The sequence below is a fragment of the Halichoerus grypus genome, chromosome 3, assembly GCF_964656455.1.
Source record: "Halichoerus grypus chromosome 3, mHalGry1.hap1.1, whole genome shotgun sequence".
In the NCBI taxonomy this organism is placed as follows: Eukaryota; Metazoa; Chordata; class Mammalia; order Carnivora; family Phocidae; genus Halichoerus; species Halichoerus grypus.
Window position 1 is genome coordinate 115,685,889 of NC_135714.1, and position 6,696 is coordinate 115,692,584.

General features: G+C 36.2%; 1 pseudogene; it reads left to right on the forward strand.

The window, feature by feature from the left end:
- Positions 1–360: 360 nt before the first annotated feature.
- On the forward strand, positions 361–492 carry LOC118539925 (U4 spliceosomal RNA; annotated as a pseudogene).
- Positions 493–6,696: the final 6,204 nt, after the last annotated feature.

The following is a 6,696-nucleotide window of genomic DNA, read 5'->3' on the forward strand; positions in this document are numbered from 1 at the left end:
AGAATTACTTAGGCAAAATGATCTCTTTGGGGAATGAAGACCTGTATAAACATTTTTGAGACTGCAAGGGAATTTTTTTTTTTTTTTAAGATTTTATTGAATTATTTGACAGAGAGACACAACGAGAGAGGGAACACAAGCAGGGGGAGTGGGAGAGGGAGAAGCAGGCTTCCTGCAGAGCAGGAAGCCCGATGCAGGACTCGATCCCAGGACTCTGGGATCATGACCTGAGCCGAAAGCAGACGCTTGATGACTGAGCCACACAGGCGCCCTGCCAGGGAAATTTAAATGAATATAAAGTGTCTTTTATTTATACATTCAATGAAAATGTACCTGGTCCTGTTCAAAATGTTCAACAGTAGCTTTGCGGAGTGGCAGTATCGTAGCCAATGAGGTTTAACCGAGGCGCAGTTATTGCTAATTGAAAACTTTTCCCAAAATGTTCAACAGTACTACAACGTTGCATTTAAATTAATAACATTTTGAAAAAAAAGAAAAACTCAGAATGGGTTACCACTATTTATCTTAAATTTTTTTCTGTTAAAACACGTAAGAGGGGCGCCTGGGTGGCCTAGTCCTTAAGCGTCTGCCTTCGGCTCAGGTCATGATCCCAGGGCCCTGGGATAGAGCCCTGCATCAGGCTCCCTGCTCCGCGGGAAGCCTACTTCTCAATCTCTCTCTCTCTCTCTCTCTCTCTCTCTCTCGCTGTCTCTCTCTCTGTGTCAAATAAATAAATAAAATCTTTAAAACAAAACAAAACAGATAAGAATATGCCTTCCACTTAAACATCCTGAGCCATCAGAAATTCTGGATTACAAATTACTTTCAAAATATATCCTCATACTATTTGTATATATTTTATAAAATCTTAATTATTTGTAGTTTAGAACTATGGCTATTTTCTAATATAATAAGATTCCCTTATAACTTTACATGTCTTATAAATAAAGAATTTGCTTATATGTACTAAATCCTCAATAAGACAAAGGGTAGGAAGAAGACGTGAATTATGAGTTATTAAAATGTAAACATAAGGAAATTAAAGGAGAAAAAGAAATGTATTATTATACAGTATATAGTTGATGCCAAACTTAGTGAATATGTTGAATAGTATATTTTAAAACAGAAGATCAAATACTTTTGCTTTGATAAGCTGAAACTTTTTTGCATGTACACTGCATAAAATTTGTATTTTGAAAGTGCCTTTTTATATTCTGTTCTTACATGAGAAATACAAATATATGCTTTCCAAAAACAACCTTTTGGTTTGAATAAGTCTTCTCAGATGATTTTTATCTTCTTGGTTATCCACCGAATCATATTGTGAATAAGGTTCACATAAATAAAGTTTCCTAAATAGATATTTCATTTACTTATAATTTAAATGATCTAAAAGAATTGTATTAAATAATGAACTCTAGATTTTTCTTTATATGACTTCTTTACATAGTCCTGAATCAAAGCAGTTTTATTCAGTTATTTTAGATATTGCTATTCTAACAAGTACTTACTCAAGAATCAGGCCAGCTACAAAATTAGAGGTTAATGTCAACCAAATAGTGATAAAATACACTTTTTTGCATTATCCATATTCTTCATCCTCTGAATAGTAATTGTACAGGAAACAAAATTTTCTATCACTGATAAAAGGGAAATATATTTTAATGGATTTAATGACTTAAAAAAATTTTCTAGGGGCCCCTGGGTGGCTCAGTTGCTAAGCGTCTGCCTTAGGCTCAGGTCATGATCTCAGGGTCCTGGGATCGAGCGCCGCATCGGGCTCCCTGCTCCATGGGAAGCCGGCTTCTCCCTCTCCTACTCCCCCTGCTTGTGTTCCCTCTCTCACTGTGTGTCTCTCTGTCAAATAAATAAATAAATAAATCTTAAAAAAATAATATTCTAGTGAAAAACTGAAATGACTTTAAAATATAGAAATATACCAATATATAGCAATAGTTATATATGTTAACACAAAATACTTGCTTTATTTTATTTACAGTTCAGTTGACTATGTTTTAATTACTTTTTCTTTTTTTTTATTTTTTTTTTATTTTTTTTTTTTTAAGATTTTATTTATTTATTTGAGAGAGAGAGAGAGAGAGAGAGCACATGAGAGGGGGAGGGCCAGAGGAAGAAGCAGACTCCCCGCTGAGCAGGGAGCCTGATGCGGGACTCGATCCTGGGACTCCAGGATCATGACCTGAGCCGAAGGCAGTCGCTTAACCAGCTAAGCCACCCGGGCGCCCTACTTTTTCTTTTAAATGCCACAAAAATGGCCAATTTAAAATTCTCTGGAACTACAGTTAATGTTTCAAATATAATTAACTGAATAACCAATAAGTTACTTAAAATAAAACCAAATAAGCAAAACCAAAATTGTTTATTTGGTTTTATACCATCATAAATAACTATAATTTCTTAATGAAAGCCATGTTCTAATGACATCATTCTTTATCCACATGATATAAACTTTCAGTGAACACTTTGTATTTAAGGCATATAGAACACCTGTGGTTTGAAATCTGAAATAATATATCAGACTTCAATTGCTATTTTAATTTATTGTTTCTTCTTTTCCAAGCATGAAAAACAAAGCATAATACAGCATTCATACTGAGCTAAGATGCAATCATTTCAGGCTCAAGTGAGGGTCTCATCATGTTATCACAAGATTGCAAACAGCTTATTATGCACTAGAGCAGTATGGACACCTTAAAAAAAAAAGCTTTTAAATGGTAACCATGCTGAGCTCAAATGAGACAATTATGGATTTAAATGGATCTTAGTAGTAATAAGAGAATTATGAATATGTTGAACAGTGAAACCAGAACGTCTTTTCAAATAGCGAAAATATGCAATGTGTATTTTATCGCTAATTTTATATTTATACATCTTACTTTTTCTTTATTTATCAGAGTTTTTAAAAATATATGATACATCATTTCTCAAATGATATCATATATTTTTAAAAACTCTATAGGAATGCATCATGAGACCCTAAAGATAGTATAAAAAATCATGTATTATTAACTGCATGTTCTTTTACTATCTTAATATATTACACTCAATACTGAAGTTTATCTGTGATTTTATAGATATGAACATATTTTTTATTATTTATTTCCTCAGCATAGTGAACACATTACAGCCTCCCACACCAGAGAAGGCTCTGGAGTTTTGATTTCTCAAAGGAAGAAAATGGGTTTCCTTTGGTGTCCATAGATGTTCCATTTTTCCATTGTCTTGGTTATTTAGTGTCGCATAGTATTTTTTTTTATTATTTATGTATTTATTTATATATTTATTTATTTATTTTGTTGTTTTCTAAAACATAAACCTGAGAATGCTATGCAGGGATATCGCATAGAATTCTTTAAGTGTTCTTTTAAATATGCTCACCTATGTGGGGAATGTATTTAGCTGAAGATTCATAGAAAAATATTTTCTAAAAGTTTATTACCCTGGGGATCTACATAAGCTACAGGATCTTAGAAGTTTTTGGGGACAGTGAAGAATATTGGGCCTATAGTCAAAAAGATGTGATTTCTATAGTATCTCTTAGTCCTCTGTGGAATTTGACCTCTTAGGTCTTCATTGTTTTTCAATTTAAAATGATTATAGTAAACTGGATTTTTTGAGTTCTTTTGGTAGGCTAACATACAAAATGTATTTGACTTGAGTTATTGTCTCCAAGAAAAATAATTCAACTTTGAGGTTTGCTTCCTAACTTCTGTTTTCTTTTTGTATTAAGTACATGTGAAATATTAAAGTTTCATGTAAAGGCTTTGGAGAAAAGTTCTCAGGACTTATGAAACTGTGAAAGGCATGGGAAAAAAAATGGGAAAGGGAAAAGATATGATGCCTGGCTATTTCTCAGCAGGCGAGAAGAAGAGATTCTGGAAAAGATGAAGAGTCCCTGTGCCACCCCTAACTTGGGTCTTAGCTAGGCGACTTTTGGGCAGGTTACTTCCAGGCAACTATAGCATAGTTAATGTGACCAAGCAAAAAGTGAGAATAAGGGCGCCTGGGTGGCTCAGTTGGTTAAGCGACTGCCTTCGGCTCAGGTCATGATCCTGGAGTCCCGGGATCGAGTCCCGCATCGGGCTCCCTGCTCGGCAGGGAGTCTGCTTCTCCCTCTGACCCTCCCCCTCTCATGTGCTTTCTCTCTCATTCTCTCTCTGTCAAATAAATAAATAAAAATCTTTAAAAAAAAAAAAAAAAAGTGAGAATAAGTTGTTCTCTTTAGTCTGCCCCAGTCCCTGCGTGGAACAGATAGTATATGGAGAGCCAAGGGGCCTCCCGTCCTGCGCAAGCAAAAAAGCAGAGTAAGAGCTTAAGCTAAATGCTAAAACAGGAGGATGTGCCATCTGAGAAAAGTGTGTAGCACCATCCGGACAGTGAGAGTCAGAGTAAATGCTGACTGGTACAGGGGTTGTAGTGTGTATAAAACTGCAATAATACTACTATGAACGATAATCTTTTTTTTTCTTTTGCAAGTTTGAACCATAATCTTTTTTTAATTTTTATTGTTATGTTAATCACCGTACATTACATCATTAGTTTTTGATGTAGTGTTCCACGATTCATTGTTTTCGTATAACACCCAGTGCTCCATGCAGAACGTGCCCTCTTTAATACCCATCACCAGGCTAACCCATCCTCCCACCCCCCTCCCCTCTAGAACCCTCAGTTTGTTTCTCAGAGTCCATCGTCTCTCATGGTTCGTCTCCCCCTCCGATTTCCCCCCCTTCATTTTTCCCTTCCTCCTATCTTCTTTTATTTTCTTTTTTTTTTAACATATATTGTATTATTTGTTTCAGAGGTACAGATCTGTGATTCAACAGTCTTGCACAATGAACCATATTCTTTTAACCAAAACAGTCATAAGAAATGGCTCTGGAAGTGCCAATTTACTATATAGTCATTGCATTACTTAGTCAAGTAAGGAAAACTATTATGCCAGGAACAGAATTGCCTAAGAACGACTCTGGATGGTCTGCACAACATGACATTTTTCCAACTGTGGCTCACTTCCGTAGGCAGGGGTGCTGAGATGGACAGGGTTGGGGCATTTTACAGGCACCACAGGATCTAATGCCTCAGATGCACTGTAGCTCAATTTCTCAGGCAACTCCTGAAAAGAGCAGGCACTTGAGACTAAATGACACCAAACAGCCATGTGGGCCAATATTTTTTTTTTTTTTTTTTTTTTTTTTTTTCCCATTCTAAGGAGACCCACAGAGCAATGTGGGATTTCTTTACTGGAATCAAAGCATAGCCAACTGCTACTGTGACTCCGCCCTGGGACGCCACTCCACTGAATGATGTACAGACTGAGGAGCTAGGTGACTTCGTCCTGCTGATTCTGCATTTGTGATTTTTTTCCTATCTCAGTAAATTCCACTCCTTAAACCATGGTTCTGACTTTGTAGAAGTTTTTCTGACTCCTGGTCCTAGTAGCAGCCGTGAAAGGACCAATCCAGAACAACACATTTTAAACTCTAACTAATAAAAAAATTCTTAAGTAGTTAAATTACTGTTTCAGTTACTGAATTTTGCACAAATCTACTTGAAGAACATTTCTTTGCAACTTTGTATCTGCTAGCTTATTCAAAAAAATAGAAAAAATTAAGAAAAGAGAAGAATGTTTTAAAATTAGTTAATTCTACATTTCACACTATTCATTGCATAACAGTGTTTTCCAAAGAAAACTTCCTTAAAGGTAATTATTGCCTAGTGGAAGGCATATGTCAAAATCAATTTCATTTTAGAAATGGTAAAGAGAACGTACAGAGAAGTCACATGTATGGGGGCACCTGGGTGGCTCAGTCGGTTAAGCGACTGTCTCCGGCTGGGGTCATGATACCAGGCTCCTGGGATCGAGCCCCACATTGGGCTCTCCGCTCAGTGGCAAATCTGCTTCTCCCTCTCCAGAGCTCTGCAATCTCTCTTGCTTTCACTCTCTCTCAAATAAATAAATAGAATCTAAAAAAAAAAAAAAAAAAAAGAAGTCACAAACATATAATAATGTTCACTGACTTTTTATCCCTTTTTTTTTTTTTTTTTAAGATTTTACCTATTTATTTGAGAGAGAGAATGAGATAGAGAGAGCATGAGACGGGGGAGGGTCAGAGGGAGAAGCAGACTCCCTGCTGAGCAGGGAGCCTGATGCAGGACTCGATCCTGAGACTCCAGGATCATGACCTGAGCCGAAGGCAGTCGCTTAACCAACTGAGCCACCCAGGTGCCCCTATCCCTTTTTTTTTTTTTTTTTTTTTAAGATTTTATTTATTTGTTTGAGAGAGAGAGAGCAGGAGCAGCAGGGAGGAGCAGAGGGAGAGGGAGAAGCAGATTCTCCGCTGAGCAGCTGAGCAGGGAGCCTGCCATGGAGCTCCATCCCAGGGTCCTGGGATCATGACATGAGCTAAAGGCAGACACTTAACTGACTGAGCCACCCAGGTGCCCTGGAAAATAGCTTTTTAATTATGACATTTTGCAGATAAGTAGCATTTTACGATGATATAAAAAAAGGTAGGTATTTTTTTTCAGTAAACAATTAAAATGTGTTAAAAATCACAAAATAAAGTATATAATTTAAAAATTATAATATTTTGTTTGCTTCAAGTTTATTCCAGAATTAAAAAAACAGTAGTTAAAGCAAAGTCTTGTTGAATTATAATTGTTTATTTGTATCAT